Raw genomic sequence first — 27,880 nt, forward strand, 5'->3', positions numbered from 1 at the left:
CAACAACAATAGGCAATTGAGTTACTGCGGCGGTTCAAATTTGTGGCGCCCCGGAAGTTTTTTTTTTTTTTTTGCTGCGTGAATGAAGCTACTTTAACCAATTCAATCCGGTAACGCATCTGTGTCATTTTGGATTTCTTTGGCAATTTTTGGGAAAAATCTTGAAAATGTGTGCAAATCTATATCTATATATTCTTTTTTAAGCATAACATTTTTTATTTTTTTTTCTAAATTTTTATCCCACGATTTTGTAACCCCATTTTTTTTTTACACCCAGTGCCAATTGTCTATGTAATCCTGGGCACTACCTTCCCTCTGCCAACCTGGGGAGGCCAGGGCCGAGCTCATGCCTCCTTCAATGCATGAGAGCCAACTGACCTTCTTGTCACCTGACAGGGGAGAGTTTTCCTGGTTGGACGTAGCGCGTGGAAGGAACACGTTATTCCAACCAGTTCCCTTCCCCTCCATCAGGCGCCCCGGCTGGCCAGGGGGAGGCAGTATAGTGACCAGGATTACTGCATGTTTTTGTGAGGGTACCTACACTAGGAGACACGGGGAGAACATGCAAACTCCACACAGAAAGGCCCTTTCGCCAACCCCACCTAGGGTATGGGCACTGATGACGCGGAGGAGAGAACACACCCCCAGCACCCACAGCGTCCCCTGCGGGAATCGAACCCAGGACCTTCTAGCTGTGAGGCGACAGCACTACCGACTGTGCCACCGTGCCCCCAGCATAACATTTTTAACTCAAAATAAATATTTGCTTCTCGGGGTCCCTGGAACGAAACATTTTTAGATGGGAGTCCGTGGCCAAATACATATAATTTTGGGGGTCCTTGACATGAAAAAGTTTGAAAACCACTGATATAGCAACAAAGACTATTTTCGGAAAACTTTCAGAAGACATTTGTTCTCGGATTGAATGGGTTAAGATGACACTTTTCCGTTTCTAAGACACTGTAGGGGGTTTTGGGCTGACAAAATAAACTTGTTTAGTAGCAGCAAACTACTGTATCATTGTAACAAAACACATACTTTGAACTTTACTGCAAGTGAGGACTGCCTGACACTACGACAAAGTGCTGTCATATTACAGTGTGTTCTTTTTGTTTTTGTTTTTTGTTTGTACACGTACTGAAATACTGTTCCTTAACTCTCTCACTGCCAGACTTATTTCTGGCTGTGTTTGCCTACTGCCAGCGATTTTTTAATTTTCGTACCTTTTTCAATTAGTCAAAGAATAATTATCTCCAGTATGATCGATCCCCTGATGGTTGCTAATCACTAAGGGTTTCACTGTGTGGTTTCACAAATGTCAACGAGGTCATCGCGACCTCTTGACATTAATTGTCTGCCTTTGAAAACAACTTGTCTGGGACAAAAATACATAGTGAAAAAATAGTACACAGGAGCCGAGATACAGCCTTTTTAAGTAATAAGTTAAATAAGAAGCGAATGGAGCAGCAAATCTTCAGATCATGATATATTGGGTTCTGAACGTTTTTTTTTTACAAAAAAAAATATAATGTTATAAATTGTTCTTGTCAGCCAGGGCGTTATGACAATGACTCGTTATAACTTGTTCTTGGCAGCCAGAGAGTTTTAATAACAGAATTGCTCCTTTTATTTCACTGGCTGCCTCACATTTTGACCTACATATCACTTACAAATGTCTCTTGGCACACTATTTACAGTGGAAAGGTTTCTCTCCGGTGTGGAGACGCTGGTGTCTCTTCAGGTGAACTAACCTACTGAAACTCTTGCCACATTGTTTACAGTGGAAAGGTTTTTCTCCTGTGTGGATACGATGGTGTCTCTGCAGATCACTTAATTGACTGAAACTCTTGCCACATTGTTTACAGAGGAAAGTTTTTTCTCCTGTGTGGATACGATGGTGTCTCTTCATATTATTTAAGTGACTGAAACTCTTGCCACATTGTTTACAGAGGAAAGTTTTTTCTCCTGTGTGGATACGATGGTGTCCCTTCAGATCATTTAATTGACTGAAACTCTTTCCACATTGTTCACAGAGGAAAGGTTTTTCTCCTGTGTGGATACGATGGTGTCTCTTCAGATTATTTAATTGACTGAAGCTCTTGTCGCACTGTTTACAGTGGAAAGGTTTTTCTCCTGTGTGGATTCGCTGGTGACTCTTCAGGTGATCTAACCTATTGAAACGCTCGTCACACTGTTTACAGTGGAAATGTTTTTTTTCAGTGTGGACATGTTGGTGTACATTCAATTCACCTAAAGTGAGGCTCTTATCACACGGTTTACATATGTGGGTGTCCTTTCCTGTGCAAATCAGCTGTTGTTTCTTTAGTTGTTCCCCAAGCTGAGTTGAAGTCTTGCTCAACTGTTGATGACTGTAAGATCTTGTTGTTTCGTCTGTGTCTCCTTGTTTCTGGCTGGTTAAAGAGCTGGTTATTGGCTGACAGCCGGTGGCTGATGGGATCCGTCCATTCCTCAGCATTTGGGTCTGGGAAGATCGGGACGTTGCTTCTTCCATGAGCGGTTCGTCAAAGCTGCCTCTAGACATGGACTGTGATGTGGGCAGTGTGTAGGTCTATGGGAGTGGAAGATTTGTCCTCCTGGAAGTTTATGCTCTCTATCTCTGGGTTCTCTCTGACCTTACTCTCACTTCTCTCTAGGTGGTACGGATATGAAGTGAGAAGTGCAAAGGCATATTCACACCTTTATATGGGTTGACCAGAGCTCTGCTCTGATGTCACACACAACACAAACTGTTTCCATGTACGCTCACTGCTCAACAACACAGCTCAAACGTGTGCAGGGAAACGAGGGAGAGACTGTCGCAAAAAAAACTACTTTTCAGCGATTAGGACATTAAGTTTCAGAGTAAAAAAAGAAAAGGGTACATCTAGTGCCAGTGCTTCTTACCATGTACGCTGATATGTTGCGTGCTGTAGAAGCCATGACGAGGACGCGCACGTAAACAAAGGCTGCGTGCACAACGGTGGAGGGTCCCGTCTATCGCCTGGAATATTTCTAACGCGATCCGCCATTGCAGAGTGATCGCCCATCGAAAACGTCTCGTTTCTACCACGTTAAAAAGAAATGGAGATATGAAGCTTTTTCTCAAGGAGTTAGAATGGGAGAGGACGAGAGGAAGTGTTTTTGTCATGGATCCAAATCCGGCCTTTCCATTTTAGAGACTCCGTGCATGATCCTAAAATTGCGTTAGGGCGCCCCGTGTGGAAAAAATATATTACAAACATAAATTGGCTAAAACGGTCCGGACCGTTTATGGCACACAATGTGTTAAACATTAGCATTTAATCTCTGCATAAAGATTTAAGGATGTTTTGCTTATAACAATTACAAGAAGAGTTCCTTTCTACAGTCATGGAGCATTTTGTTGGGACTTGTCTGACGGAAATAACTTTTAATGAGCTCCTGCTACGAGTGGTAGGACAACAACAGCGTCAGGTATAATCATTATGCTCATTCATTAATCCGATGGTGTCGCCCGCCGAATATAGAAGATCTACAGGCTCCCAATGTGTCGTGATGCTTGTGGATCGGCTGTTTTTGGTGAGAAACACCAGCTGGATTTACTCGCGGGTCGCAGGGAACTCCGCAAGTGATTTATTTTTGCAAAAACGATAAATTGTGGTCCATAAAGTCGTTTCGAACCGTGTAGAGCGAACCGTACGGTTCGGTTTTAAACCGAAAACCGCTGCACCACTGCACCACCGATGCACAACCGCTGCACCACCGCTGTGTGGATACAGTGATGTACAATACAACTTGTATAGCATAGGTCTAAACATGCCTTAAGCTAGGGGTCTTCAATGTTTTCCAGACCAAGGACCCCTAAGCTGAGAGAGAGATGAAGTAGGGAGCCCCACTACACTGATCCAGATTAAACTTTTTCTAAACTTTTTTTTTATAGATTTCATAGATAGCTTCATAGACTTGTTTGACAGCAGAAATTATTATTCCTATCACACAAAGATTTGGCGGCCCCCCATTGGTAACTATGAGGACCCCCCAGAGGTCCCGGGCACCCGGTTGAAGAGTCCTGCCAGGGATATAAGGGAAATAGAATGCCGATGCTCCGGATAAATGTAATAAAAGAAGAAACAAAAACATGGTTATGGGATTATCCTTTTCTTATAAAGGGTTATTTCACCTTAAAAAAAAAATGTGGGTCATTTTATTGTCCACTCAAGCTTTTGTGAGCCCCCAGACAGTTTTTAAGTTGCTTGATTCAGTATTTAGATATTTGATATTCATGTTATCAGACACGCCCCCTTCCTATTCAAACCCATTATAACTTCAAATTCCATTTGCAACATGTTAGATTAATTGACTACACCCGTCCTTGGTTCTGGTGACTCATCCTGCCCTCCTAATACGTGAGGGGGACATGTTTTTTCGATTACTTTTTTCATTTATTTTATTATTTATTTATTTTTTGTATTAAATGCTGTGAAAGCCTGACTGTTCAAACTGGGGTATTTTTTGGGATAGAAGAGAGGTAAGGAAGACCAAAAACACGCAATAAAGGAAAAGTTAAAATGTATGGTGTAGTCCCTTTAATAACATAATTGCTCCTTGTATTTCACTGGCTGCCTCACATTTTCATCTAGAAATCACTTACAAATGTCTCTTGGCACACTATTTACTGTGGAAAAGTTTCTCACCGGTGTGGAGACGTTGGTGAGTCTTCAGACTGTCTAGCCTACTGAAACATTTGTGACACTGTTTACAGAGGTAAGGTTTTTCTCCTGTGTGCATACACTGGTGTCTCTTCAGATCACCTAACTGACTGAAACTCTTGTCACAATGTTTACAGAGGAAAGGTTTTTCTCCTGTGTGGATAAGCTGGTGTGTCTTCAGATTACCTAACTGACTGAAACTCTTGTCACACTGTTTACAGAGGAAAGGTTTTTCTCCTGTGTGGATGCGCTGGTGTGTCTTCAGATGATCTAACACATTGAAACGCTTGTCACATTGCTTACAGAGGAAAGGTTTTTCTCCTGTGTGGATACGCTGGTGTCTCTTTAGACTAGCCAACTCACTGAAACATTTGTGACACTGTTTACAGAGGAAAGGTTTTTCTCCTGTGTGGATTTGTTGGTGACTCTTCAGTTGAAATAACCCATTGAAACTCCTATCACACTGTTTACAGAAGAAAGGTTTTTCTCCTGTGTGGATAAGATGGTGTCTCTTTAGACCAGCCAACTCACTGAAACATATGTGACATTGTTTACAGAGGAAAGGTTTTTCTCCTGTGTGGATTCGTTGGTGTCTCTTCAGGTTATCCAACCTATCGAAGCTCTTGTCACACTCTTTACAGTGGAAACGTTTTTCTCCAGTGTGGACACGTTGGTGTCTCTTCAGGTGAACTAACCTACTGAAACTCTTGCCACATTGTTTACAGAGGAAAGGTTTTTCTCCTGTGTGGATACGATGGTGTCTCTTCAGATCATCTACTTGACTGAAACTCTTGCCACATTGTTTACAGAGGAAAGGTTTTTCTCCTGTGTGGATACGATGGTGTCTCTTCAGATTATTTAAGTGACTGAAACTCTTGCCACATTGTTTACAGAGGAACGTTTTTTCTCCTGTGTGGATACGATGGTGTCCCTTCAGATCATTTAATTGACTGAAACTCTTGCCACATTGTTCACAGAGGAAAGGTTTTTCTCCTGTGTGGATACGATGGTGTCTCTTCAGATTATTTAATTGACTGAAGCTCTTGTCGCACTGTTTACAGTGGAAAGGTTTTTCTCCTGTGTGGATTCGCTGGTGACTCTTCAGGTGATCTAACCTATTGAAACGCTCGTCACACTGTTTACAGTGGAAATGTTTTTTTTCAGTGTGGACATGTTGGTGTACCTTCAATTCACCTAAAGTGAGGCTCTTATCACACGGTTTACATATGTGGGTGTCCTTTCCTGTGGAAATCAGCTGTTGTTTCTTTAGTTGTTCCCCAAGCTGAGTTGAAGTCTTGCTCAACTGTTGATGACTGTAAGATCTTGTTGTTTCGTCTGTGTCTCCTTGTTTCTGGCTGGTTAAAGAGCTGGTTATTGGCTGACAGCCGGTGGCTGATGGGATCCGTCCATTCCTCAGCATTTGGGTCTGGGAAGATCGGGACGTCGCTTCTTCCATGAGCGGTTCGTCAAAGCTGCCTCTAGACATGGACTGTGATGTGGACAGTGTGTAGGTCTATGGGAGTGGAAGATTTGCCCTCCTGGAAGTTTATGCTCTCTATCTCTGGGTTCTCTCTGACCTTACTCTCACTTCTCTCTAGGTGGTACGGATATGAAGTGAGAAGTGCAAAGGCATCTTCACACCTTTATATGGGTTGACCAGAGCTCTGCTCTGATGTCACACACAACACAAACTGTTTCCATGTACGCTCACTGCTCAACAACACAGCTAAAACGTGTGCAGGGAAACTTTTCAGCAATTAGGACATTAAGTTTCAGAGTAAAAAAAAGAAAAGGGTACATCTAGTGACAGTGCTTCTTACCATGTACGCTGATATGTTGCGTGCTGTAGAAGCCATGACGAGGACGCGCACGTAAACAAAGGCTGCGTGCACAACGGTGGAGGGTCCCGTCTATCGCCTGGAATATTTCTAACGCGATCCGCCATTGCAGAGTGATCGCCCATCGAAAACGTGTCGTTTCTACCACGTTAAAAAGAAATGGAGATATGAAGCTTTTTCTCAAGGAGTTAGAATGGGAGAGGACGAGAGGAAGTGTTTTTGGATCGTTTTTGGCACACAATGTGTTAAACATTAGCATTTAATCTCCGCATAAAGATTTAAGGATGTTTTGCTTATAACAAATACAAGAAGAGTTCCTATCTACAGTCATGGAGTATTTTGTTGGGACTTGTCTGACGGAAATAACTTTTAATGAGCTCCTGCTACGAGTGGTAGGACAACAACAGCGTCAGGTATAATCATTATGCTCATTCATTAATCCGATGGTGTCGCCCGCCGAATATAGAAGATCTACAGGCTCTGCAGGGAAACGCGGGAGAGACTGTCGCAAAAAAACAAACGACTTTACGAAAATTAAACATTAGCATTTAATCTCTGCATAAAGATTAAAGGATGTTTTGCTTATAACGATTACAAGAAGAGTTCCTATCTACAGTCATGGAGTATTTTGTTGGGACTTAATTGTCTGACGGAAATAACTTTTAATGAGCTCCTGCTACGAGTGGTAGGACAACAACAGCGTCAGGTATAATCATTATTCTCATTCATTAATCCGATGGTGTCGCCCGCCGAATATAGACGATCTGCAGGCTCCCAATGTGTCGTGATGCTTGTGGATCGGCTGTTTTTGGTGAGAAACACCAGCTGGATTTACTCGCGGGTCGCAGGGAACTCCGCAAGTGATTTATTTTTGCAAAACGTTAAATTGTGGTCCATAAAGTCGTTTTGAACCGTGTAGAGCGAACCGTACGGTCCGGTTTTAAACCGAAAACCGCTGCACCACTAGTGTAGTGTGGATAAAGTCATGTACAATACAACTTGTATATCATGTCTAAACTTGCCTTAAGCTAACGGTCTTCAATGTTTTCCAGACCAAGGACCCCTTAGCTGAGAGAGAGATGAAGTAGGGACCCTACTACACTGTTCCAGATTAAACTTTTTCTAAACTTTTTCATAGATTGCATAGATAGCTTCATAGACTTGTTTGACAGCAGAAATTATTATTCCTATCACACAAAGATTTGGCGGCCCCCCTTTGGTAACTCTGAGGACCCCCTAGGGGTCCCAGGCACCCTGTTGAAGAGTCCTGCCAGGGATATAAGGAAAATAGAATGCAGATGCTCCCGATAAATGTAAAAAAAAAGAAGAAACAAGAACATGGTTATGGGATTTTCCCTTTCTTATAAAGGGATATTTCACACAAAAAAATTGGGTCATTTTATCGTCTACTCAAGCTTTTGTGAGCCCCCCAGAAAGTTTTTAAGTTGCTTGATTCAGTATTTAGATATTTGATATTCATGTTATCAGACACGACCCCTTCCTATTCAAACCCATTATAACTCCATTTGTAACATGTTAGATTAATTGACTACACCCGTCCTTGGTTCTGGTGACTCATCCTGCCCTCCTAATACGTGAGGGGGGCATGTTTTTTCGATTACTTTTTTTCATTTATTTTATAAGAAAATGTTTTTGTATTAAAAAAAAATCATTTTCCCCAAAAAAAAATTTAAAATACGTGAAAAAAAATAGTTCGTCTCCTCACGTATTAGAAGGACAATATCAGTCACCAGAACCAAGGACGGGTGTTTCTGATGAATCTAACATGGTTAAAGTAGAGTTTGAAGTTACAATGGGTTTGTAAAGGAAGGGGGCGTGTCTGATAAAATGAATACCACCTATCTAAATACTGAATCAAGCAACTTAAAAACTGTCTGGGGGGCTCACAAAAGCCTGAGTAGACGATTTTTTTAAAGTGAAATATGCCTTTAATCTCCTCCACACGCTGCTGATTACGTGTCCATCACAGTCATTCACGATCCACATGGGCCGATATTATCACTTAAGCCTTGTGTGAAGAGAAAGTCTGTCAGACCCCGACCCCCCATCAACCACAACAGGACGGCTGAATGAAGACACATGCTTTGCTACTCAAAACCAGATGCAGTCACTACTAGACTACATCCATTCATGTAATTAAACATAAAGGGCTTACATCGGCGAGATGGTTAAGAAGAAAAATACATACATGAAAGACCAGCGAGAGAAAGCTAGCGTTTAATTGATTCCAAGGTGGTAGTGATGTGCGGGTCGGGTTTTTTCATGACCCACCCCGCCCCGCCACGGAACCTAACCCGCCTCAACCCGCCCCGCGAACCCATATATAAATCTATGGCTCAACCCGCCCCGCGACCAGCGGTAAAAAAAAAAAAAGGTAAAATCATGAAGGAAAATAATCTTCAAGTATACACCCCAAGTGTATTCAAACTGTTTTATTGTTATTATTCTTATTCTTATTAGGAATAAAGACAAAACAAGAGCATGTGATTTTTTATTTTTTTTTGCGTGTGAGAGCGGCTGACCCGCTCACCCGTAGCCCGCATAATTGCCTCTGAAATCCTGACTCGACCCACCCGCGCCGCGGGTTGACCCGCGGGTCCCGCGGGTTACGGGTCGGCCCGCTCATCACTACAAGGTGGGGATCTTCCCGACAGGAAACACCATCACAGACTGCGTCTCTTTGAGGAAGACTATTAATAGTACCAGGCGACAAAATAAATGTCACAAAATGTGTCCATATGGATATTATGACGATAATATTGTAGTGACAATAATATACATTTTCTTTTAGATTTTTCAAAACAATAGGAAGCTCACAATGAGTCGCAATGTGACCCGTTGTGAGCTTGTACATTGCCTATTTTCACAAATCTTTGATTTAGCTTAAGTGACTATCACTACATGTAGTCTGATATCTATAGTCTCATATCAGGATATGACAATTTATTCAATGCTTATGAGAGTAGCTAATCACCATATAATTTTCTCCATTCTGCCCTCTGAACACACATCAAGTGCTGTTGTGAACACGAGCAACTGTCTTCTACTCTCATTTAGGTGGCGTCAGTGGGGAACTGATGATATTCATTACTTTAACCCATTTAGACCTGATCGAGGCCGATTCTTAATTTGTTTTTAAATCAAAACAGTTTTCTGAAAAACCTTATGTTGCTGTATAAAGTGGTGGTCAAAAACCTTTTCATGTCAAGGACCCCAAAAATGATATGCAGCCGCCGACCCCCCATCTCAAAATATTCTCAAAGATTAGCTCATTTTCACGATAAAAAAAATTGTGGCACGAAGTGAGGCACTAAGTGCTTGTAGATCTTCTATTTTTGAATAGCCAAAGTGAAAAATTATGTTTTGGTTGAAAATTGTAATGACAAAGATGCTTTCCCGGTGTTAATGGGTTAATGGAAAGAACAACTTGACTTTGGCTGCCATGGTTTCAGCGCATAATATACTGTCGGGCTGATGAGATGACTCACTCGGCGTCAAAGAGGATCTGACAAGTGATAGCCACTCTGTACAGTTTGGAATTAAAATGCAATTTGGCCCATGACATTGACATGCTTTCTCTGACATTATCCTGCTCATTCTGGTAAGCTAAGAACATCTAATAATGGAGTCCAGTCGAGACAGAGTGACTCACAGACAACAGTCAGCAGCAGTGAACAGATTTTCCGGCAAGAGCTGAATAAAAAAAAAAAATGACTCACTTGACTGACAATTTCCTTGCCAGCATTGTCATGGCATAATTAAAAGGACTACAGTGGTGTCAATACATGCCATTGTCTATTCACATCTTCGGCCATACAATGGCACATAATTATAGAACATTTCCCCCCCATTAATGGCTCATACAGTACACTAAGAGACGCTTGTTCAAAGGTATACTTTGGAAAATGCCAGATCCTCGGTATGATCATTTAACTCCAGCTCATTGTCATGGCATTCACATGGATTAAAAGACAAAAAGATTATAATAATCACACTGGAAAGTTTTGTCAAGCCAACTCCCAATCTGTGATTTGTGAAACAGCGTGAAAGGACCCCCCGCCCCCTTTTACTCTAAGTAAAAGTATCAATACTGCGATGTAGAAATACTCTGTTACAAGTAAAAGTCCGGAATTCTAAATTTGCTTGAGTAAAAGTACAACAGTACTGTAATACCAACAGTACCAACAGTATTGGTAATTATTTTTACTAAAGGTACCAAAAGTTGAAATTATGCAGTGGCCGAAATATACAGTATATAGGGCTGAAATAGGTAATGTAATAATAATCAAAATCTACAAAGTAACTAGTCACTTAAGTTTTCAAATAATTGTAATGGAGTAAAAGTACAATATTTGCCTCTGAGATGTAGTGGAGTAGAAGTAAACATATACAGTAGCAAATTGGAAATACTCAGGTAAAGTCAAAATACCTCAAAACTGTAATTAAGTACAGTTTTTGATTACATGTACTTAGTTACTTTACACCACTGGTATATAGACCATTCTAAACCCAGAGTTAGTCAAGAAAAAGTCATGTTGGACTCCGTGGAAATCCTGTAATCAATTGTGGTTACTGAGAACCTTAATCCATGTTTCCCTCAGGTGTGTGTGTTGCCTATAGTGATCACGACTGACACTCTCAAAGTCAAACTGAGAAAGTATAGAGTTTGTTTGAGGGTTCCTTTACAGTGTTCCTATATAGTCTCCTTCCGTATACTCAGGTGCTTCAACATCTGGAGTGTCCCCTGGATGTCTGAGGGGCTCCAGATGTTCTGGCTAAACCGATCCAGATGATGTCCCACTGGTCTCCGGTGGGAGAGAAATACCCCGTTTTCCCTAGATCGCCCCTGAGGGAAGAATCTGTTCCACATACACAAAATGTTAAGCGAGAACTAATTAATACCGCACAATGTTGTAAATCGATTATCTTAAAAAGTTACAAACTGCTGTATGGCATGTTTTTTGTTTTATGTTTTTTTTTTTTAGGTCTACTGTACCGTTAGCCCTTTAAGACCGGGAACGCATCTGTGTCATTTCTTTGGGCTATTCAAAAATAGCAGATTTACAAGCTCATAGCACGGCACAGAGTGCCGCGCTATGAGCATGTAGATCTGCAATTCTTTTGAAAAATCGTGAATATTTGTGCAAATCTTTGAATATGTATGTATTTTTAAGCAAACATTTTTAACTCTGTTACAACTTCTGGGGGTCCCGGGAACAAAATATTTTGAGATGGGGGTCCAAGGCCAAATACGTATCATTTTGGGTGGTCCTTGACATGAAAAAGTTTGGGAACCACTGATATTATAGCAACAAAAAAAAATAACAAAATAAATATATATATATATATATATATATGTATATATATACATATATATATACACATATATATATATATATATATATATATATATATATATATATATATATATATATATATATATATCACCCGCGCTATGAGCTTGTAGATCTGCTATTTTTGAATTGCCAAATAAATCTTAAAATGACACAGAGATGCGTTCCCGGTCTTGCTGGGTTAAGCTGCTTGGAAGTGAGGCATTGTTTTTTTTGCATGGTGAAGGGGGGATTTAGCAGTTAATTGGCTCCCTGTGAGTTGTTGGGAAGATGGAAGCTGAACATGTGCTTTGCCTGCTTGGTTCCATTAGCTTAATGGTCCATTTGTTCCTGTGTTGTGCTGAGGTGAGCACAGACAAGGTCTAGGTAACACTACTATATTCCGCTCGCAGGCAATGGCCACAACAATTCAGGGTAATCCCTCCTTCCCAACGCTGTCATCAGGCCCTCATACTGTAGGCTACTCGTTCTGCAAATGGTGGAGAAAAAAAAGTGTGAAGTTAAAAAAGTAGGTCTGAGTGATTAAAAACTTGGGAAGAGACAGGACCACGATGAGGCAAGATTCTGTACTATCACTGAAATATGTTACTTAATTAACCCATTAAGACCAGGAACGCATATGTGTGTCAAAGAAATCTAAAAATGATTACACAGATGCGTTCCCGGTCTTCAAGAGTTAACCACTTCTACTTCAAGCTGTTCAAAAATTGCTGATCTACAAGGTCATTGTGTCATTTATTTTTAATTTTTAAATAAGAACAGAATATGTTATAATATATACTGATACTGATCATGATACTGACCACGATACTGACATGATACTGACATGATACTGACATGATACTGACCATGATACTAACCATGATACTGACATGATACTGACATGATACTGACATGATACTAACCATGATACTAACATGATACTGACATGATACTGACTATGATACTAACCATGATACTAACATGATACTAACCATGATACTGACCATGATACTGACCATGATACTGACATGATACTGACCAAGATACTGACCATGATACTGACATGATACTGACCATGATACTGACCATGATACTGACCATGATACTGACCATGATACTGACCATGATACTGATATGATACTGACCATGATACTGACCATGATACTGATATGATACTGACCATGATACTGAACATGATACTGACCATGATACTGATATGATACTGATATGATACTGACCATGATACTGACCATGATACTGACCATGATACTGACATGACACCATGATACTGACCATGATACTGCCATGATACTAACATGATACTAACATGATACTGACATGATACTGACCATGATACTGACCATGATACTGACCATGATACTGACCATGATACTGACATGATACTGACCATGATACTGACCATGATACTGACCATGATACTGACCATGATACTGACCATGATATTGACCATGATACTGATATGATACTGATATGATACTGACCATGATACTGACCATGATACTGACCATGATACTGACATGATACTGACCATGATACTGATATGATACTGATATGATACTGACCATGATACTGACCATGATATTGACCATGATACTGACCATGATACTGACCATGAAACTAACCATGATACTGATATGATACTGACCATGATATTGACCATGATACTGACCATGATACTGATATGATACTGACCATGATACTAACCATGATACTGACCATGATACTGACCATGATACTGACATGATACTGACCATGATACTGATATGATACTGACCATGATATTGACCATGATACTGACCATGATACTAACCATGATACTGACCATGATACTGACATGATACTGACATGATACTGACCTGATACTGACCATTATACTTGACATCATACTGACCACTATACTGACATGATGCTAACTAGTGGTTAAAGCAGCATCATTTACATGTACTACAATATGTATCATAATATGATATGATATGATTTTGGGGATGTTTTCAAAGCATATTATGCTTTGAAAACATCCCCAAAACCCTTGAGTGTATAGTTTTAAGGGGACATACAGCATGTGGGGGTGTGCAACCAAATAAGAAAAGATAAGATGAGGATAAGATACGAATCATTGTTATCTAAAAATGTCTTTGTTATCTAAAATTGTATCTTCTTTATGGCTTCCTGTAGCTGCATAAAAGCAATTTCCAAAGCTCTCTCTGAGAATAAGGTATTTGGTGAGGTTATGAGGCTATACCATCACAGACAAGCGTCACGATGAATGTTTGAGGTTTTGAACTTGATGGTGGCGGTAGTAAAATATGCTGGGCATGTCTATGATAATGGTTTTATAGCGTCATTCACCCCTTGTGAATGCGTGGGCTACAGTCACTGGAGAGTTATGTGTGCCATCAAATCAAATGCCAAAAACAAACCCTTGTAATCTGCGAATGCACACACAGCCTGATGGCTCGTTTAACCCATTAGGACCGGGAACGCATCTGTGTCATTTTTAGATTTCTTTGGCTATTAAATAGCAGATCTACAAGCTCATAGAGCGACACTCGAGCTTGTAGATCTGCAAATTATATAATTTTTTTAATCGTGAAAATGTGTACAAATCTTTGAATATATATATGTTATAAAGCAATCTGGGGGGAACATATTTTGAGATGGGGAGAAGTTTTAGAACCACTGAAATAGCATTTAGGATTTAGAAGACATTTGTAGAATCCCCTGAAGCAAAAAATGTTCACATTCAAAGATTTGCACACATTTTCATGATTTTTCTAAAATAGCAGATCTACAAGCTCATAGCGTAGTAGATATGCTATTTTTGAATGGCCAAATAAATCTAAAAATTACACGCCTGTTTTCCCGGTCTTAAGGGGTTAAAGATATTGAAGGCTAATGTCGCAAAGCCCTGCCATGTCTGAAAAATGAAATGCCATAAGAAGATAAAGAGACGCATTAAGGAACATCACTGTGTTCTTTATTAAGAATCGAGGCCTAGAGGTCAGAAACCCGGGTGCTATTAAGGAAGATGGATGGATCTTAATTTTCAAATTCATATTACTACTATTATTACTGGATTAAACCTTTTTATCATTAACCACTTAAACCCTTCATTGACCAGGGGTATATACACAGTCAGGGGCCCCCTCTTTTTTCCCCTCTCAATTAAAATAGCCAATCTATTTTCACCGAACGTTTGCCCACTTCCCCCGAATGTTCATTATGACATGCAGGGATACTAGTGATGTGGTTGGAAAAAAACACATCTCCAAAGTTAGATCATTCTTATGTCAGACTAATTATATTCAATCGCGACGCGTTGTGAGCTTGTAGATCTGCTATTTTCAAACATTTTAGTACTTCTACTTTTGGTACTTTAAGTACATTTTGATACCAATACTTTTGAACTTTTACTCAAGTAAAAACTGGTACTTAAATAAAACATTTGAGTACATTTTCCACCACTGGATAACCCCCCCCCCCCCCCCAACAACAAACAACAACAACCAACAACAACAACAAAATAAAAATGTCCACCACTCAGTCACCCGGTACCTCCAATTCCGTGGCAGTTCTCTTCTTGGAAGCAGAGCTCCATTCAGTTTAACTTCTAATCACATTCATTATCTGCACGGCTGATTATATTCTGCGGGCGTCTCTCTCATTTGAACGGTGTCAGATCGTGCCGGTCTCCCCGCGGGGGATTTGCAGGGCGGGGGGGGGGGGGTTGCCGGGGCTAGCGGAGCGTCCCCGCTGATCCCTGAGACGACAGTGGTGTGTGTGTGTGTGAAGCCAGAGGGATCTGACAGGAATGACCCCATCCTGGCAGCTATGATAGATACACAGGGACCGGGGGAAGGCTGACCTCGCCGGGCTGACATGCTACACACTCTGCTGGCCCCCGTCATCATCTCTGAGGGTCGGAGACGGGGAAGTGTGGGCACTGGGAATAAGGGAGCAGCTCTACTGTATATCTGGCCCCGTTTTCCTGTTGGACTGGCGTGACTCTTTCAGCGTTGCCAGTCTCTCTCTCTCTCTCTCTCTCTCTCTCTCTCTCTCTCTCTCTCTCTCTCTCTCTCTCTCTCTCTCTCTCTCTCTCTCTCTCTCTCTCTCTCTCTCTCTCTCTCTCTCTCTCTCTCTCTCTCTCTCCAAACGCTGTTTGCGGTGGAGGAGGATACTCAAACAAAAGTGACTGAGGGCTGGATGAACTCCACACACAGCCTCCCGGGTGCTGACTGAGTATGATGACTATATTAAGAAACCTCCACGTTTTCTGCCCACGGTCGGTCCCCATGGTGACTAATAGGGTCTTCTCGTTTCACGTCGACTCAAAGCGCTTCCGTTTTGAATCAGCTAATTCTCCTGTTCCTGCATTAATAACTGCAGTGCAAACCATATAAAAAAAATCACACCCAATGTGAAGAGAGTGGTGCCTTTCATGAGTTCATTTCGTTAGTTACTTTTTACAGACTTTGATGACTTCAAAGTATTTTTACTCATTTTAAGTACTTTAAAATGTTTTTACTGATTTTTACGTGTTTTTACTCATTTTAACATCTTTTAAGTATTTTTACTCATTTTAAGTATTTTTACTCATTTTAAGTATTTTTACTCAGTTTAGGAACTTTAAAGTATCTTTACTAATATTTAAGTATTTTTACTCATGTTAAGTATTTGTACTCAAAAGTGTGTGTGTGAGTGTGTGTGTGTGTGTGTGTGTGTGTGTGTGTGTGTGTGTGTGTGTGTGTGTGTGTGTGTGTGTGTGTGTGTGTGTGTGTGTGTGTGTGTGTGTATAATTAGTGTAACTGGTTGCATCTTTGTGTTGCAATCAGCCGCAGCTGTTGAGGCTGTGCTCAAACATACAGAGAGGCCGTGCTCGGGTGCATTTCTCCTTTCCGACATGTCGCCTTTCCGACGTTGACGAACCCTATACCTAACCCTAACCCTAACCATAACCGCACGCGGAAGCCACTAGTCGGAGTGGTGAGATGTCGGAATGGAAGGAGCACCCCGCCGTGCTCATACACACAGACAGACACACAGACAAAGTCACTCCTTGGAGTGGCTAGCACCACTCAAAAAAAAAACTCACACCCTGAATGAAGCTTACATTAGCATTACTGCGTACCGTAGCTTAGTCACCCTCCTTTATCCTACGTCTTGCTGTAGGACAATGCACACACGTGCGCGCGCAAGCAAGCCCAGTGACACACACTAAATACTTTGTTCTGAATTCTATATGCCAGGGGTCTTCAACGTTTTCAGCCCAAACCCCCTAGTTGAGGGAGAGATGAAGCAGGGACCCCCTCTATATCGTATAAAATTGTGTTTCAGATTCAACATTTTTCGTTTACGTGGTCTGCTCTTTTTTCCCTCTACACCTATACCTCTTTGCCAAAAATAGCCGATCTACAAGCTCACAACGCCTCGCGCTGCGAGGCGTTGTGTGCTTGTAGATCTGCTATTTTTGGCTAAAGTTGTCCTCAGAAAAGGGATGCTAGGGTGGTAGTGGTAAAAATCCTATCACAAAAAGATTTGGCGGACCCCCTGTAGTAACTCTGAGGACCCCCTGTTGAATACCCCTGCTATATGCTATATAGATATATTGAAAAATAAACCTAAAATTATAATTAGTGGATCATTGTGTGAATTTAGGCATTTTATAAATACCTAAATCCCAAATAAAAAGAAAATTGACTGGTATGTTCACGGGTGGATTACATTACAGGGCTTACTTATTAAACATAATGTACTCTACTATGCATGTTTGTCATTATAGCCAAATATTCTGCCAAAAAAGCCCATCTACAAGCTCACAACGTGTCGCATGGTACTAGATCAGCAATTTTCGGCGAACATTTGGTGTAGGGGGGAAAAAAAGAGGGGTGAGGCCAAGGTATTATTCTGTCAATGACCGAACAATACTCACCAGGAAACACTTCAGCAATGATACGTATAGACCAATTATTTGTTTACTAAAATTGAGACTGGACGCACAGGTGATTGTTTCACGCAATCAATTCCCAACCTGTTGTTTTGGGGTGCGCTGGTTTCAGCGCACCCCAACCCCCTCTTGTGTGTTGGCTGGTGAGGCGCGTCCTAGCGAGACCTGACAGAATGGGTTTCATTGCGCGCATACTGGTTGCGCGCATACTGGTTCTTATCAGTGTGACGTCGTCTGTTAAGGGGTCTATAGGATAGGCCTACATGATGATACAGTAGACCAGGGGTTCTCAAAGTGTGGTACGAGGACCCCCAAGGGTACTTGAGGAGGTGTGAGGGGGGTCTCTCTCCAGCTAAAACATTTAATTGTAGCATAAAAATCTGTTCAACCAATTTAACCCTATTAATGCTCTAGCTATTAAAATATTGCTACAAGCTCACACCATGTCGCGATGTGACACATTGTGAGCTTGTAGACCTGCTATCTTCTAAATGTTTTTGAAAAATCTAGGAATCGTGGAATAAAAATAATTAAAATAATACATAATAATAATAATTATTATTATTATTACATTAATAATAATAATACACAATCTTCTCTTATGCGGGTCACTGGCACAAAATATTTTTAGTATCAATTTGAGTGTCTTCGTAAATGTTGGAAAACCACTGCAGAAGACAATAATTATTATATAGAATATATACCTGTACAGTCGACAAACTCTGGGAATTTCAGTGAAATGCTGTCATTGCTGAATAATTCACATAGGCTACCCTGTTGTTGGCTGAGCAGGGTTCACGCTCTCATGTACTCTAAAGATAGAGGTAGTTCAGATACTCCCGGATATAGCTACAGTACCGTACAGTAAGTAGAAGAATCTGACAGCGAGTCTTGGCGAGCCCTTTTCTAGAAATTGATTTTATCACCGAGCTGACATGTTCATCGCATTAGCAATTAAAATAAATGTATTAGCTACAATTACCACCATGTCAGTGGATGCTCATCAATACGAAGCCAATTAAAAGGATTAAACCGTTTGAACTGAATGTCAATGGGGGTCAATAATGTTCTGATTCAAAAGCAGAGCCGTTGCATTCATCTTGAGCAATAATATACACTAAATTGAACCGATTACCACATCTAACAAAAGTGATGCTACCCTTACAAGACTTGGGGGAGGGCCACCGGTGGCACGGATGGACGATTCCTTAATGGACTGTAGAAAGACCGGATTAGTCCATTGACTGGTCGTGTTTGCTCGCTTAAATTAAATTATCCTCCACTCGTCTGGAGAGATGGAACGAACGGGTTAGTGGAAGACCAGGAGACGTGAACAGATGCACAACGTATCCACAACCACTTATCCAATAAACCACATTTGAACTGGAAGAACTCTTCGGATTTAGGATCCCACTGTAGAAATGCAGGCGAGCTTCCAGAGATGACAATAGGCTATATGCACTGCAGCCATTATTAGAAAGAAATTGGGACTCTTCCTTGACAGGTGTTACCAATGATACTAATGAAGGCTCTGTTCCATTCTGCTCAAACAGAGTCAGGGTGCTGATATTGTGCATGTCGGCTCACTGGAAACACTCTGCTACACCAGTGAGCCTCAAAGTGTGGTCCAGGGACCCTCATGCATGGTTCCTTGAGGGGGTTCCAAATGGCCCCATACATGTGTGTTAGTACACTCTCAGAGTTATGGGGTTCCTTGAAATTAGAACAGTTTAAGAACCACTGTGCTACATTAAGAATGCAGGCAAGGTAAGGCATGCTCTGTTATGACCATAACCTCTGCTGAACTGCTGCAAAAAAGTACTCACATTTAAGTAAAAGTATCAATACTGCAATTTAGAAATACTCTGTACCAAAAGTAAAGGTACTAACATGTCTGAAAATAGCATCTACAAGCTCACAACGCGTTGCATCGCAATGCGTTGTGAGCTTGTAGATCGGCTATTTTCAAATATATTAGCCTAGGTATAAAAATAGGGCTGAAGTGGTTACTGTATGCTTTATAATATAATAATTTATATCTGCAAAGTAACTAGTAACTAAAGTTTTCAAATAATTGTAGTGGAGTAAAAGTACAATATTTGAGATGTAGTAGAGTAGAAGTAAAAGTATTGGATACAGGAAATACTCCAGTAAAGTAAAAAATACCTCAAAATTGTACTTGAGTAAATATACTTAGTACTGGTAAACTAGAAGGGTACAAAATAACCTCATGTTTAAAGCACATCAATATTTAAAATGATCACGAAGGCAAGGCATGGGGCCTTGGTTTATTTGATCTTCAACTATGGATCGGACCCCAAAACTGTTCACATTCATTTTCGCTGGTGGGAGAGCAGGGGCGCTAATGTTTTATTAAGATAATTGATTTCTCATTTGGCCGCCAGCTGAGAAAGTTTCAGATCTGCTGCCATAGTTCAATAATGTATTTTTTAACCACTTAAGCCCTATTTCAGAAAAAAATTGAATTGTGCAGTATTTGGAGATCAACGTCGGAATGTTGTGGCTCCATGTGGATCTGGGACTTCATGTGGCCAGCCTGCAGTGGTGGAAAAAAGTACTCAAATGTTTTACTTAAGTAAAAGTATCAATACTACAATGTAATACTCTGTTACAAGTAAAAGTCCGGAATTCAAAATGTACTTGAGTAAAAGTACAAAAGCAGTGGTACCAAAAGTAGAAAGTACTCAATAGGCAGAATGTCTCAGTTCTCAAAGTTTTCAAATGTACAAAATGCATCTTTTGAAAATAGCAGATCTACAAGCTCACAATGTGTCGCATTGCGATGCATTGTGAGCTTGTAGATCTGCTATTTTCAAATGGCCGAAATGTATATAGGGCTGAAGCGGTTTTGTAATAATAATCAAAATCTACAAAGTAACTAGTAACTAAAGTTTTCAAATAATTGTAGTGGAGTAAAAGTATAATATTTGCCACTGAGATGTAGTGGAGTAGAAGAAAAAGTACAGAACATTTGAATTACTTCAGTAAATGGTAAAGTGGTGGAAAGTATAGGATTTCCACTCACTCTATATTTGGGCAAGGTTTCAGATTACAAAACAATATTGAATGAATGAATGAATGAATGAATTAGGTAGATTGAGAGACTTTGCTGTATATTTCATAAACGTAGATACAAATATAAGTCATATGTTTGCTTTACAAGTAGCCTACAGACAGGAGAGGGGATTCAGAAAGAGAGGTGACGGTTGGTCTGAGCTGGGTGTGGGGGTACAATTAACATTCTCTTTGTTGTTTACCTGGGAGACAGAAGGTCTTGGCATCCCCCTTCCTGGCCTATACAGTTGCAAATGTCTGGGCCAGGGGGTGGGGTCTCACCTTCCAAAGCGCACACACCCACACATGCATCTTCTTTAGATCTCTATGCTATATAGACTGTACCGAAATGTATCTAACTGTGTGTGTGTCACTCAGAGGCCGTGAGGCTGCTGAGAGGACCTCAGGGTCCATGGAAAGCTTTTTTGTACTGTTTGGTACTATGAAATAAATTGGAAGCAAGAAACCTCACTGACTGGAGTGATGACTCAATTCATTCTACAACCATTCATTCACACCACTGGAACAACAAACTAACTACAATATGGCGTTGTTGGCAACTACAAAAGTGCAGTAGAACCTTTAAGTCTGTGGTTTTCAGATACCACAACTTCTTTGTTTGTGAGAAGATCTTCGGACTCACAGACACACTGAACACACGGACACAACCAACCCTCTTATAGACAAGCTCACATCACAATGCATCACGATGCAACATGTTGTGAACTTGTAAATCGACTATTTTTGCTATTTACAAATAGAAAATAGATCATTTTAGACCAATTTTGCCTGTAATGACACGGCAAAAATCAGGGAGGCCAGGGTTAAAGTGGTGAAACGGTAACGACACTGCGCAGAACCAAGTATGAATCGGGGTTAGTGTGGGGGGTTAGCACTCAAACCCATGACGTGACCAAGAGTGTCACAGCCATGTATACATCAGTGCGTATCATTATGCAAAAACAATAAGAAAGGAAAGAAAGAAAGAAAGAAAGAAAGAAAGAAAGAAAGAAAGAAAGAAAAAGCCGCCGAGACAGAGAAAGCCTGCGGCGGGGGGGGGGTTTCTGCAGTGTCATGAATCTCTTGAGTAAACAAGATCCGTCTCTCTGGTTCACTGACATCCGGGCATGCCAGGCAAGCCATCGATGCAGAGCAGACAGCTTTGAGCACGCTCGCTTTCCTGCCAACCAAGGATTTCTTGACTCCCACATTGTTTAACCCATTTACACCGGGAAAGAATCTGCGTCATTTTTAGATTTCTTTGGATATTTTTTCTTTTATTGTAAGAATGTGTGCAAATCTTTGAATATATATTCATGTATATTTTTTAAAAGCAAACATTTGTAACTCAAATCTTTGCTTCTGGGGATTCTACAAATGTCTTTTGTAGTTTTGCAGGTTTCTGAAAACCCTATGTTGCTATAATATCAGTGGTGCTCAAACGTTTTCATGTCAAAGACCCCCAAAATGATATGTATTTGGCCGCCGACCCACATCTTAATATATTTTGTTCCAGGGACCCCCAGAAGCAAAGATTTGAGTTAGAAATGTTCCCTTTATAAAAATATATACGTATATGTATATACTGTATATTCAAATATTTGCAAAGAAAATCTAGATTTTCCAAAAAGATAGCAGATGTAGATTGCAGCTCATAGCGCAGCACTCGGTGCCGCGCTATGAGCTTGTAGATCTGCTATTTTTGAATAGCTAAAGTATAAAATATGCATAAAGTGGTTACACAGATGCGTTCCCGGTCTTAATGGATTAAATCAACCTTTTCTGCCAGCTGCCTAAGAGAGGACGGAAAAGGCTACTTGAGAGAGAAGGAGACCTACTTAACAGAACCCAGTCTGTCACCAGTTTAGAGAGAGAAGAGCCTGTTTCTTTTTTCATAGGAAATATTCTGCTTTTATGGCAAGAATATTTAGCAATAAGGTCAAGGAGCTCAAAGCCCCCGCTCTGCCATGCCTTTGAAATTGAAATGGAGTTGGAGGTGAAAAAAAAAGCTTGTACTGGAAGTCTCGAAGAATTGACATTAAAGTAAATCAATAGCTGTCAGAAGAACAACCTGCAAGAGTCTGGAGAGATACGGTGTATTGTATGCGTTCCCCGACAATAAGAAGACCTTGGCACGTTACGCGTATCTACTGTAACTCGACCTATTATATGGACTTAAGTATGGGAACAATTAAAGCACTCCTTTTTGAATAGAACATCACATTGACATCCTTGGCTCCCTTGGGTCTCGTCTAAATGACTAACAAGACCATTGTAACGGTCAGCCCCACTATTGCAATAGGCTCTACGCACAGCAGCCATATTAGAAAGAAATTGGGCCCCTTCCTTACTTCCTTGACAGGTGTTACCAATTATACTAATTAAGGCTCTGTTCCATTTAGTGTAGCATTATGTGGTTCTCAAACATTTTAATTCCAAGGACCCCCATAACTCTGAGAGTGTACCAATGGAACCAAATGGACCCGTTCCATTTGTACACTCTCAGAGTTACACACCTGTAAGGGGCCATTTGGACCCCCCTCAAGGAACCATGAGGGTCCCTGGACCACACTTTGAGACCCGCTGGTGTAGCAGAGTGTTTCCAGCGAGCCAACATGACACAATATCAGCACCAGAATGGAACAGAGCCTTCGTTAGTATAATTGGTAACACCTGTGAAGGAAGTAAGGAAGAGGCCCAACTTCTTTTCAATATGGCTGCTGTGCATAGAGCCTAGAACGCAGTAGTGTGTGAATATAATGTGAATAGAAATAAGCATTGCTATTCATGTGGCACTACAGTGCACATGTCTGAGACTTTAACCACTTCCAATCTGACGGCCCTATTTTGGGCACGTCGTTATTGGAGGTGTAAAGTAACTAAGTACATTTACTGAAGTACTGTACTTAAGTTAAAAAAAAGTTGATAATTTTACTTCACTGGGGTATTTCCAAATTCCAGTACTTTTACTTCTACTCCACTACATCTCATAGGCAAATACTATACTTTTACTCCACTACAATTATTTGACAACTTTAGTTACTAGTTACTTTGTAGATTTAGATTATTATCACAATACATACATTAACCACTTTAGCTCTGTATACATTTCGGACATTTGAAAATGGCAGATCTACAAGCTCACAATGTGTCGCATCGCCACGCATTGTGAGCTTGTAGATCTGCTATTTTCAAAAGATTTTTTATACATTTAAAAACTTGTACTTTTACTCAAGTAGATTTTTAATTCCAGACTTTAACTCGTAACAGAGTATTTCTACATTGCAGTATTGATAATGTTACTCAAGTAAAAAACGTGAGTACTTGTTCCACCACTGGTCGTCATAGGCAAAAATCCGTACAATTGTGGAAATAACAGCTGTCACAACACATTGTGAGCTTGTAGATCATATATATAGAGGGCTTAAGTGGTTACAGAGAGGATATGCCAGGGAATCAGCAGAGTGCCCATGTACAGTACTGTGCTCATAGCCACGGGCAATATGGCGGCACTCTGTCACCACTGCCATGCACCCAGGCTGCTCAAATGTCAATCTTTATTGCCTCCATGATGGAAAATGGCGAAATGCAAATGTCATCTCCATAATAAAGAGCCTGTATCACATACAATTAACCCATTCAATCCGGGTACGCGTCTGTGTCATTTTAGATTTTGTTGGCTATTCAAAAATAGCAGATATACGGTGCCGCGCTATGAGCTTGTAGATCTGCTATTTTGTTTTATCTTGAAAATTTGTGCAAATCTTTGAATTTTATATATTTTTAAGCAAACATTTGTTCCTCAAATCTTTGCTTCTGTGGGGTCTCTGGGACAAAACATTTTGAGATGGGGGTCCGCGGTCAATACATATCTAAAAATGTTTTCTAAATCCTAACGGTATGTTGCTATATTAGTGGTGCTCCAACTTATCCATGTCAAGGACCCCCAACATGATATGTATATTTGGCCGTGGACCCCCATCTCAAAATACGTTGTTCCAGGGACCCCCAGAAGCACAGATCAGAGTAAAAATTTTCCACGATTAAAAAACAAATTGCAGATCCACAAGCTCAAAGCGCGGCATTCGGTGCCGCGCTATGAGCTTGTAGATCTGCAATTTTTAATAGCCAAAGAAATCTTAAAATGACATGGGATGCGTTCCCGGTCTTAATGGATTAAGTATGCATGAAATCCTGCCAGCCCAGCCTACTAAGCAAATAGGCCTCATTGGCACAGGCCATTTCTAACCTTTTATGTAAACAGCAGAGCTGAAGTTCCATTGTGTCACTGCCGTTATTCAGCCCTTACACTTGTGGTATATTTAACTAGAAAAAGTGCTCCTCAGAAAACACTGGTCTCCGCCAGGTCAGGTAGGTTATTGTGGCCTCCTGGTGGCGCTATAATAGGCCAAAGTGAAAAGGCCTTTCACAATAATCGAACACTGCGTTCATGATTTGAGGCATTTTGTTCAAAAAAAACAATGGCGCTATAACAGGCCAATGTGAAAAGGGTGGCATTTCGTCCTCGGCCTAGTGGGAATGTGTGTGCAAAATTTCACGGAAATCGCACGTTGCGTTCATGATTTGCGGCATTTTGTTCAACACAGACCTATCCTGAAAACTAAAAATTAAGATGAAATATGAAACATCTGACACATCTGTCGTGATCACATGACTATAGAGAAACCGTGTACCGATTTGCGTGATTTCCCGACAGAATCTGCAGTAATATAAAAAGAAAAATTGTACAAATCAGCCACCTGGTGGCACTCTAAAAGGCAGATGTGAAAAATGCAGGGCAAAGATTTTTTCCTGGACGCTAGGAAGTGTACGTGCAAAGTTTCACTCAGATTGGTGCAGTTATAGGTAAAAATGCGAAACGGCCACCATGGGGCTGAAGTGGCATTTCTTCCTCGGCCTAGTGGGAATGTGCGTGCACAATTTCACTCACAAAACAAACCAATCCTGCAAACTTTGGAAGCCAATCTTAGCCAATCAGGATGGTCGGACAGAGCCGTGTTGATCACATGACTATAGAGATACTGTGTAATGATCTGTGTGATGTTTGAACAAAATCTGTAGGAGTAATATAAAACAATTTGTTTTGCACAAATCGGCCTCCTGGTGGTGCTATAACAGGCCAATCTGAAAAACTTGCGGCAGACGTTCGGCTTTGGCATCCAGGGAGTGTGTGTGCACAGTTTCGCGACCGGGCCAAAGGTGCCGGAGATTAGTTGCTCGCAGACAAACGGACACACGGACGGACGGACAGGGTGCAAAACATGTCTCGGCCATGCCTTTCGGCCTGGCGGAGACGATAAAAAATATTTAATGAAAAGGTTAAATACTGGTTGAAATCAAACCAAAGCTGTGAACACTAATATGTTAGGCAATTTGGGAATGTTGACAGGTCTGTAGACTGGAAACCCATCAGCAATAGAATAATAGCAGCCAGATTCAAGGGACAACATAACAACCTTACAGTTATTAAAATACCCTTTCTATGATATCCTCCAATCTGAAGACCAGAGAACACCTGCCCAAGATCTCCTTATAGTCAGCGGCGACCTAAATGCAAAGGTGGGCAGTGATAACATCAACTATGAGAGAGCTATGGGCAAACATGGATGTGGAGTAATGAACAACAATGGCGAGCGATTAGCTTCATTCTGTCTATCAAACAACATGTTTTTTGGAGGCACTCTGTTTCCCCAAGAACATCCACAAACTGACATGGCTCTCACCAAATGGGAAAGACCAGAACCAAATCGACCACTTGATGATCAACGGCAAATGGAGACGCTCATTGAGAGATGTCAAAGTGAGGAGAGGAGCAGATGTCTCCAGTGACCGTCACCTTGTGACAGCAGACATCAAACTGAGGTTGAAAAGAACAGGACCGACACCCAAAGGGTCTCCAAGATTTGATGATTGCATGTTGAAAGACCCATCCATAAAGAAATTCACAATACAACTCCGGAACAGATACCAAGCTCTCTCCAGTACTACAAGGGATGATGATGTAGATGGCGTAGGACGATAGAGAAGGAGCTCCAGCAACAACACCAGAGCTGGGGGACCATAGAGAAGATGGCCAAAGACAGATGGAAGTGGAAAAACTTTGTTGCTGCCCTATGCGCCAGCCGGCGTAATGGGGAAAGGTAAGTCTAGTAAGTAATTATGTATTGCCAAATCCACAATCTTTATGATTTTTGACATATTCCCTCTCAGCTAGGGACATCACTTTGGTACGCCATCTTGAATTCTGGTTATGCATTCCACAGTTTGGTGGCAGTAAGCCGCGGGCATACGAATGGAAGAGAGACCGACCGGGAGGGAGGGAGGGAGGGAGGGAGGGACGGACGGGACGGACGGGACAGACGGGACAGACGGGACAGACGGGACAGACGGGACAGACGGGACAGACAGAGAAGAGAGACAGACAGAGAGACAGAGAAGAGACAGACGAGAGAGACAGAGAAGAGACAGACGAGAGAGACAGAGAAGAGACAGAGAAGAGAGACAGACAGACAGACACCGAAGAGAGACACCGAAGAGAGACAGACACCGAAGAGAGACAGACAGACAGACACCGAAGAGAGAGAGACACCGAAGAGAGACAGACAGACAGACACCGAAGAGAGACAGACACCGAAGAGAGAGAGACAGACAGACAGACACCGAAGAGAGAGAGACAGACAGACAGACACCGAAGAGAGAGAAACAGACAGACACCGAAGAGAGAGAAACAGACAGACAGACAGACAGACAGAGAAACAGACAGACAGACAGACAGACACCGAAGAGAGAGAAACAGACAGACAGACAGACAGACACCGAAGAGAGAGAAACAGACAGACAGACAGACAGACAGACAGACCCAGACGAGAGAGAAGAGACAGACCCAGACGAGAGAGAAGAGACAGAAACAGACAGACAGACAGACAGACAGACAGA

Source organism: Gymnoscopelus braueri (assembly GCF_963280865.1).
Source record: "Gymnoscopelus braueri genome assembly, chromosome: 18".
NCBI lineage: Eukaryota > Metazoa > Chordata > Actinopteri > Myctophiformes > Myctophidae > Gymnoscopelus > Gymnoscopelus braueri.